This window comes from Erpetoichthys calabaricus, chromosome 1, assembly GCF_900747795.2.
Source record: "Erpetoichthys calabaricus chromosome 1, fErpCal1.3, whole genome shotgun sequence".
NCBI classification, from domain to species: domain Eukaryota; kingdom Metazoa; phylum Chordata; class Cladistia; order Polypteriformes; family Polypteridae; genus Erpetoichthys; species Erpetoichthys calabaricus.
In genome coordinates this window covers 3,552,821-3,580,464 of record NC_041394.2, presented here as the reverse complement: position 1 = coordinate 3,580,464, position 27,644 = coordinate 3,552,821, and the positions used below count along the sequence as shown (strand labels likewise).

Here is a 27,644-nt window from a genome sequence, read left to right as displayed (position 1 = left end):
CTAGTTGGTTGCATCTGCCTTAAATTTGCAATGAGTTTCTTTTAATGAGTTATTAAATTAGTTCAGACAACCATCGTAATTACCGATAAAACAAATTTCTTTCATTGACAAAATAACATGTAACAATGAAAAACAAGCTTTCCAACTGTTAGTGTTCACATGTAGCCAATCGTATGTGATAAGCATCAAACACAACTACTTATTAACACTAAGTTGCGTAATTTCGCCAATGAATTAATAACCGTTCATGGAAATTCAGAAACAGCACACTGAAGAAAATTTCACAAAGACTACTAAATCATCTAAAAGTACTGTATTTTAAGCACAAAACCAAAAAAAGCAAAAGCAAAAAGTAAATTTCAAAGAAAAAAACGCAGCTCAAAACAATTGTGGAACACAAGAAAGACAGTACCTAAATGTCGAAATATGATAATTTGTTTAACAGATAAACCTCCTTCAGCGATATCACAGAATCAACTGTCCAGAAAGCAGTCAAAGTGTTGGGATAAATTCTAGAACATCCCTTAGTTCTGGGTAAAAAAGATAGGCACAAATTTGATGCCCAAAAAAACGTCAATCCTATAAGGCAATAATAACTTCTAATAACTTTTATTAAACCAGATGTGTCACAATGATCCATACTAAGCATCGGAAGTGTACTTCTGTATACCAGCTATCTATATATATAATTCACTAAGCCAGAAGACAAGTAGCCAACCATGGAAAGCACGCCGGAAGGGGCGTGGATTCACTAAACCGCTGACAAGTAAGACGCCAATGGCGCACGCAGGAAGGAGCCACGCCCACCAACTCTTAGACCATTGGATACGACGAAAAAAATCACATCCACGCCCACCAACTCAGACGCGACGCCTCGGAAAACATGCCGTCATTTCTGTTTGTCTGTGTCACAGTCCACTTGCAGCTCTGAGCCATGTTGACTTTTCATTAGTCAACCTCAGTGGAATCTTGGTTCACACAGAGGCAGCGCCAGAGAGACAGAGGCACACACACACACTCTCAGAGGCAATGCCAGAGAGAGACAGAGGCATACACAGGCAGAGCGAGAGAGACAGCCGCGCACACACACAGAGGCTACACCAGAGAGAGACAAGCGCACACACAGGCAGCGCGAGAGAGAGCCACGCACACACACAGAGGCAGCGTGAGAGAGAGCCGCGCACACACACACAGGCAACGCCAGAGAGAGACAAGCGCACACACAGGCAGCGCGCGAGAGAGAGCCACGCACGCACACACACAGAGGCAGCGCCACAGAGAGACAGAGGCACACACAGGCAGCGCGATAGAGAGTGCCGCGCACACACAGGCAGCACCAGAGAGACAGAGGGGCGCACACACACACACACACACACACACACACACAGAGGCAACGCCAGAGAGAGACAGAGGCACGCACAGGCAGCGCAAGGGAGAGCCGCACAATCCTTTAAAACTGAAGTTAACACACAATGAAGGAAGCAGTCTTTAAAAACCAATAAGCACTGTGCCTCTTTTTCATTAGCGTCTCACCTGCTTCAGGCCCTGCAACAGTCGAGACGCTTTCTCAGCAGCTGACCTTCTCTGTGTCTGACTCCACTACTGTCAGTCGCCTGATTAAAAATGGCCTTTTGAAGGTGAGCTATGGACCCGCTATACCACAGGAACACGTTGCCTTCGAGCCTACTCTCGCTCACTCTAACATACCGGCTTTCTCTCTCTCTCCTCACTCGCTCACACACTGCACAGGGAAGAAATGCCCGAAGCACGAGTCTACCCGGAAACCATTTCTGCCACACTTCCACGCCCCTCGCTACACTGTGAGTGCGATGATTATTTTTTTAAAAATGGGCTTTTGAAGGGGAGCTGTGGACCCGCTATACCACAGGATCACCTGTGACATTGCCTTCACATTGTTTTCCTTTTATTTATGATCCCGTTGAGCAGATCAGACACCCAGGTAAACAACACTGAATAATCAATAGCTGCAACTACTTTGCCCGCCCCCACTCCTCACCTGAGTCGGTTTCGTCTCTGTTCAGCAGTGTTTGCCAAACACGGTCCTGGTGAACCCCTGTGGCTGCAGGGTTTTGTTCCAACCAGATTCCTAATCATTAATGCCGGTGAAACTCATCCGGGATAAGTCGGTTTTTCAAACGCAGCCGTGTAGCAGATTAGTCTAGCAAGATGTAATAATCCAAGATGAATGCGCGTCCTCGCGCTGAGTGAAAAGCCAATATATATTGAGTCTACAAAACATGATCAGCAAGTCTTTGATAGGCTGCAACAAAATGATGAAAGAATGGGCGCATTTTTTTCACACAAGCTGAGTGGGTGGGTGTTAGTTAGTTAATTAGCAACTCGAAGGATTTCAAGATATAATATACACAAGAGGTAACAATGCAAAAGCGGCCCAAACCAGAAAAGACAGCTGGCAAAAAGTGGCTGACAAATTAAACGCGTGTGCATTGTACTTACTGAAAGCAGCGTTACGGATTTTGCAAATGTTCATTTTTTTCCCTCTGCTTAAAAAACATTGAAAAAGCGGTGCGGATTGGTTTGCAGCATGTAAAACAGTTTGTTTGTCGCGGATAATTTGCTATCCACACAGGGAGGAACCGCGAAGCGAACCCACAATCTTCCACTGTCTCCTTACTGCAAAGCATCCGTACTACTACAGCGCCACAAGGCAGTTAAAGAATGCACAGGGCCACATGTTCATTTTTTCCCCTGTGCTTAAAAGACATTAAAAAACTGTTTCTCAAATGTGACTCCAGAACAACTCAGTACGCGAAAAGCGGCCAGAATCGCAAACAGCAATGAAAACTCTACGTGACTCACAGGTAGTGATGGGCCGCTCGATACTCAGGTTTCGAAACTGTGTCGAGCTTTCGAAGCACTGCAGATTTTAATACTTGATCGAATAATGACATCTGTAATTTAAGGATTTCACATTTTCTTTCTCAAATGTGCTTACCTATATCATGGCAAAGTACAGGGATAAACCTTTATTTTCTGTCTACTCCGTTTTAATTAAGACAGAGCAAAGAAAACATTTAAGGCTATTAAATGTGATCTCAAGAAAAGATCAGGGTTAATTATAATACTAATAACAGGAGCGATTATAATGATACAGTGCAAAAGTAAATACTAATTGAAAGAGCCGGGAATGCATGAGGTGAGGCGTCTTATTTTGTTTAACTCTTGCTATCGTATAGTGCATTCTGCCTGTCGGCGTTAGTTATATTTATATTTTTTAGACATCACACACTACAAGCTGCTGACGAACCCTTCTCTTCGTTGTCAGTCTGTAGCTACGAAAAAATAAAAGCAATACGACTTTTAACAGACGTCATTGAAGTGTATCATAAGTTTCTGTAACGTTAATGAAAATGGCCAGGAGGTGTCACGAGAGAGGTGAGTGTCAAATGCTTCAAAGCTTCGATACGATTTCCGACACAATTGCTTCAAACGTGTTGATGCTTCGTGAGGCTTCACTCCGCCCATCACTACTCACAGGTTACTGAACGAGAAATCAGCAGACTAGCATGACGGATGGGGCGTAATGGGCGTCCTTCGCCTCTCCTCCTGATTTTTCAAATGTTAATTTTTTCCCTGTGCTTAAAAATCATTAAAAAAGCGGCCTGATTATGCGGCGTATGGTACGCCGCGGGTTGGCTAGTAGTTAGTTATTTTGTTAAGGGAATTGATGAGTGCCAATTTGCCAGTCTTTTGTAAAGCACCACGCGTAAAGCATAAAAAACCTGGATTGTTCTCCACTCAGCTTTCCTTATATCTAATTCAGGTAAAGTACGAGGAATGTTCAAAAAGTTTCCACACTTGTATATTTTTGTTGGAAACGGTGAAAGCAGGAGGAGTAGCAATTGAGCATTTAAAAGATTGCATCGCAAATGATGGTGACTATGTAGAAAAGTGATGCCATGTGTCTGTCTGACTATAATGAAACTTCATATCGCACAGTCCGACGTCACAATTGGGACAGCAGGAACGTGTTTCTTTATGTACTTTTCTTATAATATTTTTTCTGTTGCTTCTGCATGAGAGAGGAGAAAGTCAAAGCCTGATCTGCATGATGATGCGGTCTTAGTGACATCCACAACTCCCCCCAACATGAACATTGACAGTTGCTGCATTCTGAACAGGGGTCTAATGATTTTCTTGACCTTCCACTTGATTGCAATCTTTTAGCCTTTTTGTCACACAACCAAATTCACCAGGCATATCATGGCAGTTTAGTTTTACAGTGTCATATACATCATGCAAAATCTGAATTTCCCAGAATGACTTGACTAAGATGCGTCTACTGACTGTGGTCAACCAGCTACGACTTGCTAGAGCTACCAACATGTCATCGGGTCTGGTCCTGCTAGATCTCTCTTCTGCCTTTGACACAATCAGCCACAATATCCTTCTTGCCATTTATCCATTCATTTTCCAACCCGCTGAATCCGAACACAGGGTCACAGGGGTCTGCTGGAGCCAATCCCAGCCAACACAAGGCACAAGGCAGGAACCAATCCTGGGCAGGACACACACACACACACCAAGCACACACTAGGGCCAATTTAGAATCGCCAATCCACCTAACCTGCATGACTGTGGGAGGAAACCCACGCAGACACGAGGAGAATATGCAAACTCCACGCAGGGAGGACCCGGGAAGCGAACCCAGGTCTCCTTACTGCTAGGCAGCAGCGCTACCACTGCGCCACTGTGCTGCCTCCTTTTTGCCACCCTCACTAAAATTGGAATCACTGGGACTGCTCTCAGAGGGTTTGAGTCCTACATCTTGGGCAGATCCTACAGCATGTCCTGGCGAGTGGAGTTGTCAAAGGCACATCAGATATGCCCAGGGGTGCCCCAAGGATCGGTGCTGGGTCCTCTACTATTTTCTGTGTACACCACCTCACTGTGCTCCATTATCTAATTCTATAGGTTCTCTTATCAGAGCTATGCTGATGATACACAGCTGTAGTTTTCATTCTCTCCGGAGAACAATATGGTATGGGCTAGAGTCTCTGCATGTCTTACTGATATCTCAACCTGAATGAAGGACCACCATCTACAGCTCAACCTGGCAAAAACAGAGCTTCGTGTGATCCCGGCCAGCCAGTCTGCTCAACTCCCCATCTCTGTCCAGTTTGGCTCACTGCTGCTAAGACCTGCCATGTCAGTACACAAACTTAGTGTGGTGACTGATGAGAAGCTATCTTTTTCTGACCACAATGCTACCATTTCTCCTTCATGCAGGTTCAAACTGTACAACATTCATAAAGATCAGACCTTATCTGAAAGACCATGAAGAACAATTTTTAGTTCAGGCTTTGGTCTTGTCGGGTTTGGACTACTGCATCTCACATCTCTTCATTATGTTTACCTCATTTGTAAGTCACTTTCACATCTGTATATTATATAGTGTATTTCATGTTCATCTATTAGCACTGTTCACATCAATATATCTTTTGTATAGTGCCTTTCATGTCTGTCTATAAGTACCTTTAACATATAGATTAGATAAGATAAACTTTATTAATACCATGGGTATTTCATACCGGCGGTGAGGGATGCCGTCAAGCTGAAGAAGGAGTCCTACCGGTCCCTTTTGTCCTGTGGGACTCTGGAGGCAGCTGATAGGTACCAACAGGCCAAGTGGAATACGGCGATGGTTGTTGCTGAGGCAAAAACTCGGGCGTGGGAGGAGTTTGGGGAGGCCATGGAGAACGACTTTCGGACGGCTTCGAGGAGATTCTGGTCCACCATCCGGCGTCTCAGGAAGGGGAAGCAGTGCAATGTCAACACTGTATATGGTGGGGATGGTGCGCTGCTGACCTCGACTCGGGACATTGTGGGTCGGTGGGGGGAGTACTTCGAAGACCTCCTCAATCCCAATAACATGCCTTCCAATGAGGAAGCAGAGTCTGGGGACTCAGAGTTGGGCTCCCCCATCTCTGGGACTGAGGTCACCGAGGTGGTCAAAAAACTCCTTGGTGGCAGGGCCCCGAGGTGGATGAGATACGCCCGGAGTTCCTCGAGGCTCTGGATGTTGTAGGGCTGTCTTGGTTGACACGCCTCTGCAACATCGCATGGACATCAGGGACAGTGCCTCTGGATTGGCAGACCGGGGTGGTGGTCCCCCTCTTTAAGAAAGGGGACTGGAAGGTGTGTTCCAACTACAGAGGGATCACACTCCTCAGCCTCCCTGGAAAAGTCTATTCGGGGGTTCTGGAGAGGAGGGTCCGTCGGATAGTCGAACCTCGGATTCAAGAGGAACAATGTGGTTTTAGTCTTGGTCGCGGAACAGTGGACCAGCTCTACACCCTTAGCAGGGTCCTGGAGGGTGCATGGGAGTTTGCCCAACCAGTCTACATGTGTTTTGTGGACTTGGAAAAGGCATTCGACCATGTCCCTCGGGGAATCCTGTGGGGGGTACTCCGAGAGTATGGGGTACCGGCCCCCCTGATAAGGGCTGTTCAGTCCCTGTACGATCAGTGCCAGAGCTTGGTTGTTAGCAATATCCTGTCCGAAGTGGAGGAGTTCAAGTATCTCGGGATCTTGTTCACAAGTGAGGGAAGAATGGAGCGTGAAATCGACAGGCGGATCAGTGTGGTGTCCGCAGTGATGCGGGCTCTGCATCGGTCTGTCGTGGTGAGAAAGGAGCTGAGCTGCAAGGCAAAGCTCTCAGTTTACCAGTCAATCTACGTTCCTACCCGCACCTATGGTCATGAACTATGGGTAGTGACCGAAAGAACGAGATCGCGAATACAAGCGGCTGAAATGAGTTTCCTCCGCATGGTGTCTGGGCTCTCCCTTAAAGATAGGGTGAGAAGCTCAGTCATCCGGGAGGGGCTCAGAGTACAGCCGCTGCTCCTCCGCATTGAGAGGAGTCAGAGGAGGTGGCTCGGGCATCTGATCAGGATGCCTCCTGGACGCCTCCCTGGTGAGGTGTTCCGGGCATGTCCAACCGGGAGGAGGCCCCGGGGAAGACCCAGGACACGCTGGAGGGACTATGTCTCTCGGCTGGCCTGGGAACGCCTTGGGATTCTCCTGGAAGAGCTAGAAGAAGTGGCCGGGGAGAGGGAAGTCTGGGCATCTCTGCTCAAGCTGCTGCACCCGCGACCCGACCTCGGATAAGCGGAAGAGGATGGATGGATGGATGAATACCATGGGGAAATTAAAATCTATATATTTATTATATAGTGCCTTTCATATCTATTTGTCTAGCTATCTATCAGAACCCTTTACATTTAAATATCTATTATGTATCACCTTTCACACTTATATACTGTATCTATCCATCCATCCATTAACCAACCCACAATATCCTAATTACAGGGTCACGGGGGTCTGCTGGAGCCAATCCCAGCCAACGCAAGGCGCAAGGCAGGAAACAAACCCCGGGCAGGGTGCCAGCCCACCGCAGTATACTGTACTTATATATTATTATTATTATTATATTACTGTATATAGCACTTTTCTCATTTACATATCTATTCTAATGCACTGTCTATTATATAGTGGTTTTCACATCTATCTATCTATCTATCTATCTATCTATCTATCTATCTATCTATCTATCTATCTATCTATCTATCTATAAGCACTTTGAGCTACATTGTTTGTATGAAAATGTGCTATATAAATAAATGTTGTTGTTGTAAAAATGTTGTTATATTGTGCCTTTGATATCTATTTATCTGAACCCTTTACATTTATATATCTATTATATAGCACCTTTCACATTTACATATCTGTTATAAAGCGCCTTTCATTAGTATCTATCTCTATATCTATCTATTATATAGTGCCTTTCATATCTATCTATCTGAACCCTTTACATTTAAATATCTATGATGTATTACTTTTCACATGTACAGTGGTGTGAAAAACTATTTGCCCCCTTCCTGATTTCTTATTCTTTTGCATGTTTGTCACACAAAATGTTTCTGATCATCAAACACATTTAACCATTAGTCAAACATAACACAAGTAAACACAAAATGCAGTTTTTAAATGATGGTTTTTATTATTTAGGGGGAAAAAAAATCCGTCTTGTATTGACACCCATTGCACCTCCAGCCTACTTGCACAGGGGGTCTCTCTTTGAATTGCCCTTCCCAGATTCTGTTCCTTTTTTCCTGCAAGGACTTTTGGAAGTTTTATTTTTTTTCGTTTTTTGTCTTCTTAGAGCAGGCGTGTCAAACTCCAGTCCTGGAGGGCCACAGTAGCTGCAGGTTTTAATTCTCACCCTTTTCCTAATTAGTGACCAGTTTTCAGTGCTAATTAACTGTGTTTAAGGATTCAGTCTGCTGAATTGATTCCTTCCTTCCTTCATTAAATGGCAGCCAAACAGAAATAAGACGTGAAACGAGCTGATAGATGAGCAGCTAAACTGGGGCTTCAAACTCCAACCAATCCCTTAATGAGAAGCCACTCCCTGCTGTTAATTAAAGCCGTTATTTAATTCCATGGCTTGTTGCTGCTCTCATTCTGCCATAGCAGACATTTCCCAAACTGTTGCTGTTTCTATTTTTTTCTAAGAACACCGTCAAGATGTCTTGATGACCTGAGCAGATCAGCCTTACTGAGACCATCACCTTTCTTTATTTTCAGGTATTGTGTGCTGGGCACAGGTGAGCTGGTCACGTGGCGACTCGTTTTGCATCTCATTATTGTTTGGCTGCTAATTAAGGAAAAAGAAACAACTAAGGGGTCTGAGTCACGTTAATTCAAACTAAGGTAAAACAAGTGAATTCGCAGCACAAATTGGTCACGAATGAAGAAGATGGTTAGAATGAAAACCTGCAGCCACTGCAGCCCACCAGGACCGGAGTTCAACACCCGTGTCTTAGAGAATCAAGGCTGGGGGTCTGTCAATTAAATTGGCCTTGTTAAAACCCATTGAGATATTCTTTGTGTGATTTTAGACTTTATTAAAATTAATCAGACCCACGGCTTTGTGAGAAATGAATTAAATGAATGAATGAGAAGAAATAAATTGTTTTTGTTGTTGTTGGTCCAAAATATTCTACTGCATCATCTACCGATTTGTTTTGACCATTAGTGTCTTTAAAAGAAAAAAAAAGTTGAATTTTTGGGAATGCTTGAAAAAATATTTCTGATCTGATGAACTACAGAGGCCTAACTAAATAAAACACGTCATAAAAAAACAAGCCCCGGACTGTCATGAAGAAATCCGTTTACCTTTTCGTGAAGCCCGCCATTTTGAAGCACATCTGTCATTGTGCCAGTTCAGTACAGTTTTAAAAAAGTGTTACTAATTTGAGAGAACGCTGGCAGCCAATGTGACTTGTCACACAGTGAGCCACTTCTGGGATTTCAACTTGTCACCTTCTGCTTTCACTTCTAACCCCAAGGGAATGAAAGCGTGAATTCTTGGAAACTGGTAAGAGTGAAAAGCAGCAGTAAACAGCAAGGTCTTCTGTCAAAGCTTCCCATACACAAGAGGAGTGACATATTAATGTCCAGTTTTCACTGCCATGTCTGAGTTACCTTTTTTTAATCTACAATGAGGTTCTGAAATCTCTCATTCATTAAATTATTTGGACTCTTCAGCCCTGGCATTCCAAATTGTGCTCAGGTGCCTCCTTGCTTGCTTGAATTCTCCTGAAGACGTGTCCGGAGCTTGATTGGTGTCCACCTGAATAACACCTGTTGTATATACTATAAGGTCCCACAATTCACACTGCAAGTCACGACTAAACCCAAGCCATGAAGTCCAAGGAACTCTCTGCAGTCCTCCATGATCAAATTGTGCTGAATGATAGATCCTAAGCTTTGACTGATCCCAGGAGTGAAATGGAAGAACTTTGGAGCCACCAGGCCTCTTCCTAGAGATGCCTTTCTTGGCAAACTGATCATCTGGGCAAGAAAGGCCGTGGTGAGGGAGGAGAATAAAAACCCAAGTGACCCCTCTAACAGAGCTTCAGAAGTCCTCAGTTGAGAAGGAGAAGCGATTTGGAAGTACAATCATCAAAGCAGTGCTTCATTAAGAAAGTAATTATGGTAGAGTGGCTAGATAGGAGCCACTCTTCGGTAAAAGGCTTTTGACAGCTCACTTGGAGTTTGTCAAATGGCATTTAAAGGATTCTGAGAGCATGAGGAAAAGATCTTCTGGCTTGATGAGGCACAAATTGACTTTGTCAAGCACTATGTCTGGAGAAAACCATAATTCAATAATTCTATCCCTACGGTGAAGCATGATGGTTTCAGCATCATGCTATAAGGGTGCTTTCCAGCAGAAGTCACAGGGAGACTGGTCACAACTGAGGAAAGATGAACATGGCCAAATACAGAAAGGTCCTTGAATTAAAACCTGCTCCAGAGTGGACGCGATCTCAGACTGGGGTGACGGTTCACCTTTCATCAGGATGATGACCTGAAGCACACAGTCAAGACAATGCTGAACTGGCTTTGAGACAAGTCCCCGTCTTTGTGTGGCCCAGCCAAAGGCCGAGAGTCTGCGGAGAGACCTGAAGATGTCAGCTTTACAGATGCTTTCTATCCAATCTAAGGACACTTGAGAGGATCTGATCAAAAGATTGTGATAAACTGCACACATGAAGGTGTGCAATGCCTGTAGAGACTTACCCAGAAGACTCAAAGGGGAATTGCTGCCAAAGGGTCTTCTACAAAGTTCTGAATGTGGTGAAGCATGATGGTTCTGGATAATTCTATGGGGTGCTTCCCAGCAGTAGACACAGGGAGACTGGTCACCACTGAGGGAAGATGAACGCAGCCAAATTCAGTCAGACAATTACTGCAAGAGTGGCTAGGCGCAAGCCACTCTTGGGTAAAAAGGCATATGACAGCCCAAAATTGAACCTTTGGGCAAAACACTCTGTCCGGTAAAGACCACCTTCCTTTATTCATCCCTATGCTGAAGCACGGTGGTGGCATCATCATGTTATGGAGGAGCTTCTGAGCAGCAGGGACAGTAAGACTGGTCAGAATTGAGGGAAGGATGAATGCAACCAAATACCAAGAGGTCCAGAGTGCACACCACCTCTGACTGGGGAGACCTGAATTTCTGATGTGCTTAAGCAGTAGATAAGCCCCTCTGGCATGCTCTGTGGCAGTTCAGTGTAGTGTGTATACATGACAATAAACTTGACTTGATTCTGTGGATCCATATAGTGCCTTCCTAAGTGAATGCTATTTAAAGTTTTCTTTTCATATTTTTGGGTAATAATTACGAGAGGACCAGCAATTCATCAATGCACTATTTGTTTGTTTACTTATACACAGAGCCCAAGTCACCACAGGGAATGTATACGGCTTGGAATCTAAGTAATCAACGTAGGCCTCAGCATTAACATTTACAGTGCCCCATTGGAATGTATTTTGTGATACATGCACTAATGATATGCATTGTATTTGTGTTTCCAACAGATGGCATATCACAAACATTAGCACTGCTTAAATGAATCCCATTCCAAATGGCATATAACAGAGACATATGCGTTGCATTTGTCATTCCAACAAATAGTGTGTCACAAATAATTGTAATAAAATGTATTACTACAAAAGTTTGAGATGTCCCATCTGTTAGAATGACAAATGCAATGCATATACATATCTCCATTAAATGCCATTTGGTAAGGGATTTGTTAAAGCAGTGTTAATGCTTGCAATGCGCCATCTGTCGCAATGATAAATGCAATGCATTTCATTACTATAAATGTTTGTGACGTGCCATCTGTTGGAATGACAAATGCACTACAATTTGCTACTACAAATGTTTGTAATGTGGCGTGTGCTGGAAAGATAAATGCAAGGCATTTTATCAATGCAAATGTTTGTGATGCACCATCTGTTGGAATGACAAATGTAAAGCATTTCATTGCTATAAATGCTGGTTAATGCCCATCTGTTGGAATGACAATGCCATGCATTTTATTATTACAACTGTCTGTGATGCGCCATCTGTTGGAATGACAAATGCACCACATTTTGCTACTACAAATGTTTGTAATGGGGCATGTGCTGGAAAGACAAATGCAAAGCATTTTATCAATGCAAATGTTTGTGATGCACCTTCTGTTGGAATGACAAATACAAAGCATTTCATTACTACGAATGTTTTTAATGTGCCATCTGTTGGAATGACAAATGCAATGCATTTTATTATTACAAATGTCTGTGATGCACCATCTGTTGGAATGACAAATACAAAGCATTTCATTACTACGAATGTTTGTGATGTGGCATGTGCTGCAAAGACAAATGCAGGGCATTTTATCAATGTAAATGTTTGTGATGCACCTTCTGTTGGAATGACAAACGGAAAGCATTTCATTACTACGAATGTTTCTAATGTGCCATCTGTTGAAATGAAAAATAAAATTAATTTTACTACTACAAATGTTTGTGGTGCACCATCTGTTGGAATGACAAGTGCAAAGCATTTTATTACTATAATTGCTTGTGAATGGCAATCTGTTGGAATGACAAATGAATTGCATTTTATTACTACACATGTTTGTGATGCACCATCTGTTGAAATGAAAAATACAATTAATTTTACTACTTCAAATGCTCCATCTATTGGAATGGCAAATGCAAGGCATTTCCTACTATAAATGTTTGTGATGTGGCATGTACTGGAAAGACAAATGCAAGACATTTTATTTAAACAAACATTTGTGATGAGTCCTATGTTGGAATGACAAATCCAATGCATTTTACTACTACAAATATTTGTGATACACTCTCTGTTGAAATGACAAACGCAAGGCATGTTGCTATTACAAATGCTTGTGATGTGCCATCTGCTGGAAAGACATATGCAAGGCAATTGATTAAGACAAATGTTTGTGATGTGCCATCTGTTGGAAAGAAAGAGACAGAGCAACCAAACAGACGCAAAAATGCACAGACAGTTGTCCATTTCAAGGTGGATATGGAGTGCGCAAGTCACCAGAGAGAATATGTGCCCCATTGATAACACTTGCACAAAGCTTTTTATAGCAAATAGAGTTAATACCATAACGTCATTACAAGGCTTTAACCTTCAATATAAGTAGATACATGATGTAAATACATTCCTGTCTGATGAATAAGTCTGGAGGACAAGTACATAGAGACCCTGAGATTACTCTGAAATTTACGAATGAAAACTACACCATAATGCATTGCTTGTTTCTATGTGTTGTCTTGGCATTATTGTCAGGCTTTTCGATTTGCTGTTACTTTTAAAATTTTTAAATATACTTGACACAACACGACGTGTACTCTTGAAGATACTGCTGCTATGCTAGAAGTGTGCTGACTATACACAAGTGTGTACTTTATGTAAATCTGGGGGATTCCACCAGGTGGCAGTGCGAGATGCTGTTACGAAGGTGCAAAGAAAGACGGCAACAGCAACACAAAAGATGGTACAGTATGTGAGCCCTTTAAATGTATCACGCCGTTGTGATGGAGAATATACAAAGTTTGTATTGCCTGTGTAAGAAATGGATGAAGAAAAGTACCATGAAATACTTTCACATGTCAGCCTTCAAGTTTGATGATTTACGTCACTGCATCGAACCATTGATCAAACATTGAAGAGCGCACATCGATCCTGTTGGTGGTGCAATGTGGCTTGTCATCACACTGTGTTATCTTTCAATGGCCGAATCCTCACTTCTTTTCTCGGACATTTTCCGCTTTGCATGGCCATATCTGTCTCGGATTTGCTTCTATTTTGTCTTACATGTTTCAACATCCAGTTTCAAAGAGCTGGTGATTTGATGCCAGCTCTTCTGACGGGCATGTTTGTCACTTTGGAGATTCCAATGTCACGTACCAAAACTTGAACACACGTGCCGCCCAGGTTTTTACTGATATTGCGACTGCACACGTCATGTTAATTTCTGAAGACACACTGGGAGGATGTGCCAAAAGAGTTCTGGGAATGTGTGGCAGCCATGATGCGTTCTGAGCATCAAGTATATCCTGGCCCTTACACTAACATTAAATCATACATCGAATAACGCATTACGCCATGCTGTACAGCTAATCAGAAACCAGGTTGGTGAAGGGACTGTCTCAGGCTTATGTCAGTTTACTGTATATACTGTAGTGCCTTTCCAAGGTGAAACTTCTCCCAAAGTGCTTCATGTGTGCAGTACAACAGTTTCTAAATTATAAGCACTGACACACGAGGCAACTCAGTCAGGGTCAATGAATTTCTATCTGATATTATATAGCGACTTACGAAAGGATAATACTAATCGTACCTGTTTGGTGGGTATTGCTTGTTTTTCATGCTTGATGAGGTGACTCACTTATGGTTACACAGATCCTCACTGGTGCTCAATAAATAGACTTTTTATACCAGTTTATAGAGTGCCTTTGCAGAGTGGTCCCTTTTCCAGACTGGCTTTAATGTTCATCCCAGTGTTTTCCAAACTGTGCCAAAAGGTAGGGTGACCCGTTCAGGGGCTATGGAGACGGACCCTGTGCTGTCTGCTTTCTTTCTGATAAATGACATAACCTGAGGCTCTTCAACTCGTGTCCAGAATAACAGGAGGCTGAAGCTCATCTTGGAAGCATTAGGGGCAAGAGAGAACACCCATGAGAAAATGGCGTATTGTCCCCCACCGGGTGCAGATTTGGGATCCTAAAGGCAGCACCCATAAACATGGTCGTGAAACTCAACCTAATGTAGGCACACGTAAGAAAAGTACAAACTGGCAAAGCGAATGGTGATACAACTAACAGGCTGGCACCGTCCCTTCTTCCCTATAATCTAAATTCAATAAATATCCATCTAATAAAAGCTGAGGGAAGCAACTCATATACTCGGTGTCAGTCGGAGAGAAACGCACTGTCTGTGTGTCCTTCTGAACTTCAGCTTCTATTAGTCTACCTGAAGATTCGCATATTCATCTTGCTGTTAAAATGGGGCACCTCTGTGTGTAATTCAGAGCAAAAACCATAGACCACCAAAATAGGAGATATGAAGCATTTCATTAATAAACAGTAACTGAGCTGTAACACAGGAAAGGCACTATATATATATATATATATATATATATATATATATATATATATATATATATATATATAGTTTTATTATTATTAGTAGTAATAATACTAGTAGTAGCAGAAGTTTTAACATAGGAAAAGCACCATATAAATATAGTTTTATTATTATTATTATTATTATTATGGGTGGCACGGTGGCGCAGTGGGTAGCGCTACTTCCTCGCAGTTGGGAGATCTGGGGACCTGGGTTCGCTTCCCGGGTCCTCCCTGCGTGGAGTTTGCATGTTCTCCCCGTGTCTTCGTGGGTTTCCTCCCACAGTCCAAAGACATGCAGGTTAGGTGGATTGGAGATTCTAAATTGGCCCTAGTGTGTGCTTGGTGTGTGTCCTGCGGTGGGTTGGCACCCTGCCCGGGATTGATTCCTGCCTTGTGTTGGCTGGGATTGGCTCCAGCAGACCCCCGTGACCCTGTGTTCGGATTCAGAGGGTTGAAAAATGGATGGATATTATTATCATTATTTTAGAGTCATGTAATTTTCAGTGTCAAATGGGGACTGTAGCCTAACACAGCTAGCATCGATGAAAGGCACTACATAATTGATAGATGTTAATGGTGCTAACTGATATGAAAGGCACTATATAATAGATAGTGAAGTGAGGAAGTTAACACCGCAGTCCATAGAGCCCGAGGTAAAAATGCAGTCGCAGTGCACTTCATCTTAATAAATATATGTAAATAGATACAGATGTGAAAGGCATTATATATTAGAAATATAAATGTAAAAGGTGCTGATAGATACATAAGACAGATACTGATAGATAGATAGATAGATAGATAGATAGATAGATAGATAGATAGATAGATAGATAGATAGATAGATAGATAGATAGATAGATAGATAGATAGATGAAAGGCACTATATAATAGATAGATAGATAGATAGATAGATAGATAGATAGATAGATAGATAGATAGATAGATAGATAGATAGATAGATAGATAGATAGATAGATAGATAGATAGATAGATAGATAGATAGATAGATAGCAGGACCGGATTAAGAGCTTTGGGGGCCCGTAGCACATTTCAAATTTGGGGGCCCTTTTGGTCTGCATCATCTGAAGTTTAGATTCTGAACAGTTCAAACCGGACTAAATAATTATTTTACTCTTGATTATAATAAGAAATCCTATAATATTTATGTGAATTTTATGTGTTGGGCCCCTAAAGTTTTGTTGTGTAAGAAATTTACAGTTTAAAAACGTAAAGATAATATTTTTAAAGACCAGTTTTTCAATGCTACACTTTTCATTAAATATTGGGTCCACCATTTGGGGGCCCCCGAAATTGCGGGGCCCGTAGCATATGCTACATGTGCCTATTGGTTAATCCGGCACTGATAGATAGATAGATAGATAGATAGATAGATAGATAGATAGATAGATAGATAGATATGAAAAGCACTATATAATAGATATATAATTGTGAAAGTGTTGATAGATACAGTAGATCGATGTTCTGTCTTGGCTAATGTTAAGAGATCTGTTGCTGGTCAGATCTTCTGAGTTGTGCCACAGTTTTCCGTGTAAAGGTGTGCACCTTTTATATGAAGCAGATTCATCTTGTGGTGCCCATCAGTGGCACATGACACATGGTGAACAAAGCCCGTCACCACCATTCCAAGCTCGAAAATCTGTCATAAAATTCTCAACGCTGCTTAAATCCCATTCAAGGTCTGAGGGTGCTGACAGACGTACTCCTCTGCCTCCACAAAAAAAGATCACCCCCCCACCCCCACCCCCACCCCCGTGTTTTCAACCTTTGTGCCGTTTCATTCCAGTCTCTTATATACAAAATGACAGTTTTAAGAACTGGCACAATGAGCTTTGAAAAGCTAACTTTGCTATGATAAGGATAGCGTGCTCATTATAACTCAAAGAGTAAAACCTGAAGCAGCTGCACAATAGGCGTCTCTGAACATGGAGCTTTAATGACGTTCAGATAACATGGATTTCAGCACAGGTAAAGGCAGCTTTAGAACAGAAGATCATATTTAGCAGAAGACGCGACACTGAGCTGGCATTAATTCTGTTATTTTCATTAAAAGGGAATTGCAATGTCTCAATCCAAGTCATGCATCGCTTTATCTGCACCTGCTGTATGAGACAGTGAGCAGGACAAAAACTGCAGATGTAAAGAAAAGTCTGAGAGCACTACTGTATATATGCACATGCATATATGTATATGTGTGTGTGTATATAAATATTATATATATAATATATGAGGGAATGTCAATGAACTGTGAACTCGGACTAAATAGATAATTAAGAAAGGATTGAAGACAACAGAAAGCGATTTCCAAAATGTTTGGCTATTGGAATCTAACAGAAAGCAACTGAGACAAGATGTTCATTGTTTAATCTTCAAAGGCACGCGACCAGATAGAGACGCTGAAAATCAAAAGGCTCAGACTGGTGAAAATGAAAGCGAGATAAGAGGAAGAATGTTGCCTTTATTATCGAGGAATGTCCTAACCATTAAAACGTGTGTGAGGCTGTTAGCCGTGACCGCCTTGAGGTTTTGCCGTTGGGGAACTCGAGTGTCTTACGCACTTTTGCAGTTTCCCCTCCTGGGGCTGAGTGGTTGTGTACAGACACAGAAATGAGATAAATACCGGATCTCCTTAAACAGAGGATGCACTCATTTAAACGGAGGTCTTTTTGTTCTCCAAATCGGGTTAATGCGTTGAAATGTGTGTATTCTAAATAAGACTAAGTTGCCAGTGTGAATGCACAGAAGACACCGCTGGCTGTAAATCACAGGTGAAACCTTCTGGAGATGATTTGACTACCGACTTTATATAAGGAAAAAAATGCCTCGAGTTAGCAACAGTAAATGAAAATTCGTGTAATGCAGGGAATGAAAAAACTCCATGGAGATAAATGTCAATGTGAGCAAGAAAGAGGAAATACAACACGCTAGACAACTGAAACACATCATGTTAGCTCGGGTTTTCTTTTTTTAGATCATAAGGCAGACATTTGGGGATGAAGCCTCGTTATACAAAGATCGATCGATTCAAGACATCCTGTCGCACAATGAAGCGACTTCTCTTCTGCGGAGCCAAGCAGAGCACTACGGCGGCTCCTTTCCTTTCGGCTCCTTCATTTCTAATAATCAATGGCCTCTAGTGACCAAACGAACGCTCGGCGGCGCCACCTATAAGGACCGCGCCCCCTAAAAACACAAACACGCCCAGTGTGCCTGCAACCGCTGTGATTGACTGCGAGTTAATGCGAATGTAAATGTTGTCGCGACCCCTTCAGACCGAGTGAAGTGTCAGAAAGGCGTTTGATGTGTCGGGTGCGGAGCCAAATGAGTAGCGCGGCGAGTCACGCGCACGGACAGGTGCGCCGGCGTGTGGAGAGAAGAAACGGGCGTGAAAGACACGATGGTCATAAATGTCCTGAGGAGATGACAGGCGGTAGTTGTCTTTCTAACAGGCTGACAAATTCTAATACGATGGGACGAGATCGGATCGCAATGAGAGAAAAGCCTCGTTCCGCTGTCCCTCCGGCAGCAGTGTAGAAAAAGGAGACGCTGACTCGTGGGCGCGCACTCGCCGTGACTCGCGCAGCGGGCTTTGGGTCCGCCGAACCGTCAGGGGTGTCGTGTTTGTAGAGAAGTGGAGCGGTGGATGGGCTGGCAGAGGGTTCATTATATGCTGTTTTATTACGGCACACGTGCAGATCCTTTAAACCCGCATCGCCCTCTTCGCATATTTCCTAGGCATCTTAATAAGATCATACCGATGCGAATCTCACAGGAGCAGCCAAGGAGTCCTGCTGACTGAAACCTACCAGGAAGGGAAACGACAACTTGAAACCGGCGTGGTACGAGTGAGGAGGAGCGTTGGGGTGAACGTGTCCAGACCAGGGTTTAATTCATCCTCGTGGCTGATCTCGACAAGAAGGGATCCACACGTCGAGACCGTCCAATAGACGGAGGAAGTGCGGTTAAAAATAAAAGATGGGCGATGTGGGAAAGCTGCGGGTGGGGTAGGGGGTGGGATGTTGGTAGTTTAGCGAGATAAAGTGCACTGCGGCTGCGTTAATACCTCGGGCTCTACGGACTGTGGTGTTAACTTCGTCACTTCACTATCTATTATATAGTGCCTTTCATATCTATCTATTAGCACCATTCACATCTATGTATATCTATTGTATAATGCCTTTTATATCTATTTATCAGCACCTTCCACACCTCTATATGTTATAGTGTCTTTCATTTTCATCTGTTATCTCCATACACATCTGTACATCTATTATATAGTGCTTTTCATATCCATCTATCAGCACCATTCATATCTATATAGCCAAAATACAGTGCCTTCCAAATCTATCCATCAACACATTTCACGTCTGTTTATTATATAGTTAATTACATATTCATCTATTAGCACCATTCACATCTACATACAGTATGTTATATAGTGCCTTTCATGTCTCTCTATCACCCCATTTCAAATCTTTATATCTCCTATATAGTGCCTTTCATTTATATATATATATCTAATAGTACCTTTCACATCTCTATATTATATAGTGCCTTTCATGTTCATCTATTAGCACTGTTCACATCAACATATCTATTATATAGTACATTTCATATCAGCACTTTTAATATCTAGATTAGATAAAACTTTATTAATAAAAATTATATTCATTATATTAATAATATTAATACAAATTAATTAGGGGAATTCAACTCTCTATATTTATTATATAGTGCCTTTAATATCTATCAGCACCTTTCATATCTCTGTATCTATTGCAGTATATAGTGCCTTACATATTCATCTATTAGTACTGTTCACATCAATATATCTATTATATAGTACATTTCATATCTATCAGCATCTTTAATATCTAGATTAGATTAGATAAAACTTTATTAATAAAAATCTATTGGGGGAATTTAACTCTATATATTTATTGTATAGTGCCTTTAATATCGATCAGCACCTTTCATATCGCTGTATCTATTACAGTATATAGTGCCTTACATATTCATCTATTAGTACTGTTCACATCAATATATCTATTATATAGTACATTTCATATCTATCAGCATCTTTAATATCTAGATTAGATTAGATAAAACTTTATTAATAAAAATCTATTGGGGGAATTTAACTCTATATATTTATTGTATAGTGCCTTTAATATCGATCAGCACCTTTCATATCGCTGTATCTATTACAGTATATAGTGCCTTACATATTCATCTATTAGCACTGTTCACATCCATATAACTCTGATAATAGTTCATTTCATGTTTATCTATCTGCACCTTTCACATCTCTATATGTATTAGATAGCGTCCTTTATATTTTAAACCCATAATAATAATAACAATATAGTAGTAGTATTACAACACTAAGGTGACTTACATGTTTGAGATACAACTGGCTGCATTTCATTTGTTTTTATTATTGGATCACAAGCAGTTGAAGTGACTTGCTTAGGGTCACACTGTGTCTGTAGCGAGATTTGATCCCACCAACTCAGGGTATGAAGTGCAAAGTCCAAAGCTTTAACCACTGCACAAACATATGTCTGTCTACCATATAGTGCATCACATCTATATGTTTTATAGCACCTTTCATATCTCTCTATCAGCACACTGGACCTTTCTTATATATATATCTTTACAAATATCACCTTTAAAGTTTTTCTCTTACTGTCAGCACATGATCTATCGGTTATATAGTGCCATTCACATTATCTATCTAATATTTTACACTCTATATATAATAAAAGTAGACACAGAGTTACTTTGCAACATGAAGACCAGGGTTCAAGTCCCAGGTGCTCCCTTCATGTTTTTTTTTTTTTGTTGTTGTTCTTTATTTCACCTTATACAATTTCTTGTATTAGGAATTTATTCGTTTTCACATACCCTTTGGGGTCAGAGCGCAGGGTCAGACATTGTACAGCACCCCTGGAGCAATTGCAGGTTAAGGGTCTTGCTCAAGGGCCCAGCAGAGTAGGATCTGTTTTTGGATTTGAACCGGCAACCTTCTGGATACCAGCACAGATCCTTAGCCTCAGAGCCACCACTCCGTCCCATCTTTTCTCTTTCTTTTGGGTTCTCCAGTTACGATCTTCAGGTTATGTGTATTAGCGATGCTAAAATGGCCCCAGATGTGAGCGTGTGTTCACCCTGCGATAAGCTGGTTTCTGCCATGCTAGGATAGGCTCCAGCTTCCTGGTGACCCTAATCCAAATAAGCAACTTTAACAATGGAAGGCTGTATGTATGTACAGTATGTATGTATATATGTATCCAAGTTAGGTTCACAGTTTGTTGGTTGAACCTATGCAGGCAGCAGTGGGCAAAGAGCAGGAAACATCCCAAGATGGGATGCCAGTTCTCACTCATGCTCAGCAGATTTAATAATAATAATAATAATACATTTTATTTCTATAGCGCCATTCCCATGTTCAAGATGCTGGTGATTTAGAACCACCATTTAACATAAGCAGCAAGTCAGTTGGGATATGGGAGGAAAACCCATGATCATGCAGCGGCAGTGTTACTGTAATTTACAGAAAAGAGGACAGTGTGTTCTATCTGTCTATTGCTTATATAGTGCCTTTCACATCTATCTATCTATCTTCTTGTTTCGAGGTTTAACGTTTTCGTGTTTCTTTCTCTGCAGTTTGGCATTGACTTGGGGAGAAGGGCTGAATTTATTCTGTCTAAAGGGCTGTGGATCTTCATCAAGATTATGTTATATTACTATTACCTTGACCACGCCTTCTTTTACTTAATGCTTTCTGCGCCTGTGTGTGACTTCTTTTTAAAAGATACTTTGAGTCAAGTGGGCGTGTATTTCGGATCCCGATTTCATTTGGGGCTGCTTTACGATGTATCACCCATCATTGCTCTTTCTGATTTAAATATTTCTGGGGGTGGAGTTGATAACAAGCGCCTTGCTGCCCCGCTGGATCGTAAACGTAATTAAGGGTTGACACATTATGACTGCGTTAGAAGCCCAGACGCGGTCGTAGGTGATGCACATCAACGGCGCTTCTTACAAAGTTATGATCAGCTCGGCTGAATAAATTAGTGGGTTTGGATGGATATGGCGGAGGTGAGAATGTGTTGGAAAAGGCTGCTGGTGCTGGCGGAGGTCATCGAGCTGTGGGTTTTCAGTTGTTTTTTTTTAAAGTTTTCATTCGGTGTACACAGTGGATTGGTTGTGTGAATGTGGGGCAGCTGCGCTCAAACCTTTTTCATGGGGGGGGGGGGGTCGTGGTGAAAGGAGGGTGGGCGTCTGCTTCTTACTCCAGTGAAACCCGTAAAGCCAGCCTGTCAGCAGCAGGCGAAGCTCGGCGAGTCTCTTCACGGCACGAGCTCAACAGCGTGTCAAGTTCACCTCGGCCGACGCGGGTGCGCAATCTGAGCCCGTGAACGGCGTGGAGTCGCCGCGCAGCCCTTGTCTGATGACCGCTCAAAACGAGCACCTGGCGCATTTCTGCAAAGCACATCTTATTCGGTCTGAGATGCGATGCGTGCTCCCGTGTGGCGGACATGGAGCTTTATCGGCTAGTTTTATTATTACGATGATTCCGATGAAGCTCTTTAAGTTAATTAGACGCTCTTATTTGAGCCACGTGTCGCGCGTGCCGTGAGAGACTTCGACCTTCATTTAAGGAATTATTCAGAAATGACATAAGGATTTCTCGCTGCATTATTATTATTATTACCAGAGCTATCAAAAACTATTAAACAAGGAAACTCCCCACACCTGCCAATACAACACACGCACCCCCCCCCCCCCCCCCCACCAAATAAGGTAATATTTTTTGGATAGCGCCTAAAGCTTCAAGTCACGTTTTCTTATTCACACTGAAGTCGAGCAGGTGAGGGGCACACCTATGTGCCGAAAGACGTCTGACTCTTTATAGACACTACAGATTTTTTTTTCTTCTTCACCATCACTCTCCCTCGCCCCCCCCCCCCCCAACACCCCCCCAATATCACACAACACACGCATAGACTTTCATTTCATAGGACTGCAGAATGAAAAAAAAATCTGCCTACACCCACATTATGTGGATATGTGACACAGTTCAAAATGCATTCTCTATCTTTACAAAACAATCTGCCGCCTTCATGCGGATACTTGAGCACCGTATTCTTCGACCCAAATTCGTTTCTTAGACAGCTTCATGATTAAAAAAAAATAAAGAAAAAGTGGACCCCGGCTTGTTTCGATAGCATAAGGAGTTACATACCTTTGAAGTGGTACATTAATATCGACCCCTTCCTCGAGGCTGGAAGCTGTGGTCTGTCCTGCCTCACGCGCCGAATCCCTTTCGAGTCGTCGAATTTGGCTGTTCAGTATGGTGCATCCCCGCTCACGAACGAAACAAAATGCATGAAAATCCACGATCCCTTTAACTTGGGCTTGCACAGTCTGCCATCAGTGATAAGCGAGCATGGAGGGGACGGCAGAGATGCTCTCCGGTGCAGTCGGTGCTCCGCTCAGACGAATTATAAACGGCAGATTCTTATACAATCGAGCGACAACCGTTTGGTATTGCTGAGACAACGGTGGTCAATTGCAGGCTAACCTGTGAAAGAGGGGATAGCCGAAGTAAAAAAAAAATATATTATAATAATAGTAATTCCGATCTGTAGATAGTTAAAAATAATATCAATAAAAAAAGCCCAGCCCTGTAGTTCCCAACGAGATGTCCAGTGAGGTCCACACACACAAAAATAAAAAAAGGTTATCGAATTAATTCCGCCACCTCCCTCCTTCGGATGAAGCACGCAGCTACAATCATATCTTCACAATCCTCTGGGTAAATTCCAGGTTGTTACGGTTTAAAACTGCATGCAGGAGAAAAACATCCTTCGTGCTTCACTTCCCCGCAGACACGCTCCGATCCGTGATCCCGTTATTCCTTGGAAATGAGAAGAAAACACGCGAGGCAGGTGTTTCCGATCAGCCGTGCCGCCGCGGAGAGTTCTCCTCTCCGCTTATCCTCACGCAAGAACTCTTGTTGCACCGGAGAAGCCCACTGGAGCTGAGCACAGCGCGGAGGAAACAGCAGCATGATACGTTTTCTCCTTTTCGTTAGGAGCGAAGACTGCGATACACGCCGCAAAGCACCACCAGGTCCCCATAATAATATAATCGAGGGCTGCCTGTTTGTTTTTTTTTTTTTTTAAAGGCAAAGCTCAAAAGCTGTCGTCTTCTTAGCGACACAACCTAACAGACAGAGCATGTTGAACCCGCTCTAACGAGCGACTGCTGCTTGAGATGATCATAATAGCGTGCCGGACTGCAGGCGCGGTCAGTGGTTCTTATTCCTAAGAGATGGGCGCAGGTTATTTCTGGAAGAAAAAAAAAAAGACCCCTGCAGTAACCGGTGAATGAGAAGTTTAACCGAAATGTGAAAGAGATGGGATAGAACGGGAAATGTGAAACTCTTAGAATGTAGCGTGTTACTAAATTATTTGCCAGTCTACCCCAAAACAGCACCGTAGATTTAGGATTTGCTTCTCCCGGACGATCGCATGCTGAACAGGTCCGCGTCTCGTAAAGTGCAGCAGCAGCCTGGCAGCGGGAGCGCCCAGTCAGAAAGCCACGGCAGGAGGATGCGGATGGATTAACTCTTCACGTTTCTGACGCGATTCCATTCAATTGGCTCAATAACTGAACTAAGCCCGTGGCACCCGATGGCGGAATTCTTTTTTTTTTTTCTAATCGCTCCTGCGGCAGCCACAGGAAAGCAGCAAAGCAGATTCCATTACGCTGTGTATCCTGTGCCGCGCGGCTCCTTTTCGAGTGGCTTAGCGTCACACATCCAGATGCGCTCCCACATCCCAGCAATTCGCTTTGGCGCGCTCCTCTAATCACTTCTTTGATGTACCGCCTTTAAATCCGCACTATTGGTCATAATCAGCCGCAGATTAGACCGGAGGGGCCATGTCCCACATTCAGTGCCGCTATTTATAAGCGGGATTCAACAACACGACGCAGTAATAGTAACGATGATAAGTAGAGGATTCAGAAGAAATCGGCCATTCATTGATTTTCCGAGGCTGCTTTTTCAAAATATGAGTGTGGGGGAGCTGCAGCCCACTCCGGGAGTGTGAGGGGCAGGATAGAGACCAGCCGTGGATGGGACGCCATTTGTGGCTCTGCTACTACTGTTGTTACTACTACTCCTAATCATCATCATCATCATCATCGTTATTGTTAATGTATTATGAAACAAACTCCACCCATCAGACAAAGCAGAATATTTTCAGAAAATATAAAGAAATTTGACACCACTGAACATGTTATTTGAATGCAAAAATCAATCATTTCTTTGGAGATGCTGTGCACTTTAAGAAATTAACTGGTCACCTTGATATCTTTACTCAGTTGCCTTAAGTTAATTTGACTGAAACTCTTCTCATATAAAATTGTACAACTCTTGGATTTTATGTTAACACATTTGATTTCAGATGAAATGAAGCTGAAGGATTTCCTTGCTCTAAATAAAGGCATAAGTGATTCACTGGGATTGTTGTAATTATTTAACTGCTGTAGAAAGATTTTATGTAAACACACAGGCTGTTCAAAATCAAAAAATGCTGCATATGAAATTTTCCGATAGCACCCAGCTGCAATAAGCTGATTTAACTAAAAGTTAGCATTTGTAAGTTTAAAAGTTGCTGTTAGGCCAACTATTACAAAACAGGGCTTTCCATACAGGTGTAGGTATCTACCAGTTATATAGTGCCTTTCATATCTATCTATCTATCTATCTATCTATCTATCTATCTATCTATCTATCTATCTATCTATTATATAGTGCCTTTCACATCTATCTATCTATCTATCTATCTATCTATCTATCTATCTATCTATCTATCTATCTATCTATCTATCTATCTATCTATCTATCAGTACCTTTCTTATGTATCTATCAGCACCTTTTACATTTATATTTCTAATATATAATGCCTTTCACATCTGTATCTATTTACATATATTTATTAAGATGAAGTGCACTGCGGCTGCATTTTTACCTCGGGCTCTATGGGCTGTGGTGTTAACTTCCTCACTTCACTATCTATTATATAGTGCCTTTCATATCAATTAGCACCATTAACATCTATGTGTATGTATTGTATAATGCCTTTAAGATCTATTTATCAGTACTGTTCACAACTTTATATTATATATTGTCTGTCATATCCATCTGTTGTGCCCTTTCACATCTGTAAATCTATTATATAGTGCCTTTGATATCTATCCATCAGCACCTTTCACATCTATGTATTATATAACTAATTTCACATTCATCTATTACCACCTTTCACATCTATATATCTAGCATATAGTACGTTTCATGTCTATCTGTCTCTCTATCACCACATTTCACATCTATGTATCTCTTATATAGTGCCTTTCATATTTATCTAATAGTACCTTTCACATCTCTATATTATATAGTGCCTTTCATGTTAATCTATTAGCACTGTTCACATCAATATATCTATTGTATATTACCTTTCATATCTATCTATCAGCACCTTTAATATCTAGATTACATTAGATTAGATACAACTTCAAATCTATATATGTATTATATAGCGCCTTTCATATCTATCTATCTATCTATCTATCTATCTATCTATCTATCTATCTATCTATCTATCTATCTACAAGAAGAGCAGGGTTCAAGTCCCAGGTGCTCCGTGTATGTCTAATTTAGGGCGGAGTGGTGGCTCTGAGGCTAAAGATCTGCGCTGGCATCCCGAAAGTTGCCGGTTCGAATTCCCGTCGCTGCCAAAAAGAGATGCTACTCTGCTGGGCCCTTGAGCAAGGCCCTTAACCTTCAATTGCTCCAGGGGTGCTGTACAATGGCTGACCCTGCGCTCTGACCCCAAGAGGTATGTTGAAATGATGCATTTTGCTGCGTGTTGTCCTGTATAACTATGTATTTGACAAATAAATAAAGAATTAATTTGTATGTTTTCCCCAAGTGGGTTTCCATTGGGGTTTCCTGTTTCCTCCTACAATCCAAAGGTATCCTGCTGGTGTGTCTTGGTGATGCTAATTTGGCCCCTGATGTGTGTGAGTGTGTTCATCCTGAGCTGACCTCGTACCTCCCTTGCTAGGACAGGCTCAAGCTTCCTTGTCACCCTAATCTGAATAAGCATCTTTAAAAATGGAAGGTACGCATGTATGTATGTATTTATTGTATGAATTTATGTATGTATGGGGTGGCACGGTGGCGCAGTGGGTAGCGCTGCTGCCTCGCAGTTGGGTGATCTGGGGACCTGGGTTCGCTTCCCGGGTCCTCCCTGCGTGGAGTTTGCATGTTCTCCCCGTGTCTGCGTGGGTTTCCTCCGGGCGCTCCGGTTTCCTCCCACAGTCCAAAGACATGCAGGTTAGGTGGATTGGCGATTCTAAAGTGGCCTTAGTGTGTGCTTGGTGTGTGGGTGTGTTTGTGTGTGTCCTGCGGTGGGTTGGCACCCTGCCTGGGATTGGTTCCCTGCCTTGTGCCCTGTGTTGGCTGGGATTGGCTCCAGCAGACCCCCGTGACCCTG

General features: G+C 42.3%; 1 protein-coding gene across 3 annotated transcripts in view; it reads right to left on the bottom strand.

Annotated features, from left to right (window-relative positions):
* lrfn1 (leucine rich repeat and fibronectin type III domain containing 1) overlaps positions 1-25,177 on the bottom strand; it is a 633,909-nt gene extending 608,732 nt beyond the window's left edge. For all 3 annotated transcript variants that reach the window (XM_028795486.2, XM_051933993.1, XM_051934002.1), the window contains exon 1: positions 23,321-25,177. The gene's annotated coding sequence lies outside the window, so the exon portion shown is untranslated. The remainder of the gene's footprint in view (positions 1-23,320) is intronic.
* Positions 25,178-27,644: the final 2,467 nt, after the last annotated feature.